We start from the raw sequence: 1400 nt of genomic DNA, 5'->3' as shown, positions 1-1400 counted from the left end.
TTTGTGGTCGTCTCATTGTCCTTTAGTGTAGCTGTTGTTAATTTAATTAACACCAGAACAGACAAGGCTGACCAGATCGATATTCCTGAAGTTTAACTGACTTGACATTATTCTCTGATTTAAGTGTTCCCTTATTTCCCCCTTCCATTTTGAACAGTGTAGCTATGGTTGTGTTTTTCCATATAATAGGGGCAAAACAGCTGTTTTTTTTATGTCAGAAATCTGCTTTAAAAATAAAATGATTGGCTTTGGAAAAGGAAATGTCTCGTATGATAAAGAATTATGGATTTTCTTACTCTAAATTATTTTTAAACATTTGCTATTTATATTGAAAAGAAAAAGGATGCACTTATAGAAACATTTTATTTGATCTTTTTTTCCTTCAAGTGTTAAATGCACCAGTCAACATGAAGGCAAAGGTTGAATGTCACTCTGCAGGTACTCGAAGTGAAGACATGTCACATTTCCACCTTCACTCCGTCAAAGATTGGCTTTTTGAGATCTTTTTCTTCAGCTGGCGTCAAACTCTGACAGCTTCTTAATAAAATGTGTGAGTTGTGCAAAACATTTTGTCTAACAATAGAGCTGTAAGGCACAAAAGATTCCGATTTCACCTCAATAGATTCAATTAAATGTTGAGTAATGTTGAGTCAGTAAAGCTCTGCAAATATAATTTAAAATCCCATTTTCGTGTTTTAGGATCCAGGAGTTATTTCCCAGCATCAGAGCCTTTGTTGTTTATTGAAAAGGCCATATGTGTATTTTGTCCAAGCTTTTTTAGTAAAATTAGAGTAAACGCCTCAAGGAAAAAAAGCTCATCCTTATTAGTTGCCTGAATGCAGCGCTCTTTGTCGACGTAAAATACTTTTACAGATATAATTTTTAAGCAGAGACTGTTAATGCCAGGAGAGTTTAGAGCCATTAAGACATAAAATGGTGAGCAGGAACATCCACATGGGCACCAGCTAACAGACCCTGCTACTGTAGCAGTGTTTTCCTAAAATTCTTAGAAAGTTTTAGATGTTTTTTACATGTCTAGGCAAGTATAGAAATGCAAAAAGACAATGGATTTTTCTCTTGCCTATTGTCTAAAAGTTATATCACTCACTCCATCCCTCAGTATGTCTATCTACGCTTCCATCAACCCCTTCTTCGCTACGTCAATTTTTCCGGTTCTATATTAAAAACCTGACAACTATATAAAAATGTGCCATAATATCAGAGTGAGTATCTGCATTTATATCAAATATACCGGAGAACCCTGGAATATTTAATTTGGAAAGGTAGACATTTTGAAAAGCATAGGAGCCTTGTGGCGCTATTCCCCCTGTTTTGTCTGATCTTGTATCTTGAACAGCTGAATGGCAGGTTATGCTTTCAGTCATTTACCTTAGAAAGTT

This window comes from Fundulus heteroclitus, unplaced genomic scaffold (genome assembly GCF_011125445.2).
Source record: "Fundulus heteroclitus isolate FHET01 unplaced genomic scaffold, MU-UCD_Fhet_4.1 scaffold_164, whole genome shotgun sequence".
In the NCBI taxonomy this organism is placed as follows: Eukaryota; Metazoa; Chordata; class Actinopteri; order Cyprinodontiformes; family Fundulidae; genus Fundulus; species Fundulus heteroclitus.
Note: the sequence above shows the minus strand (reverse complement) of the source record.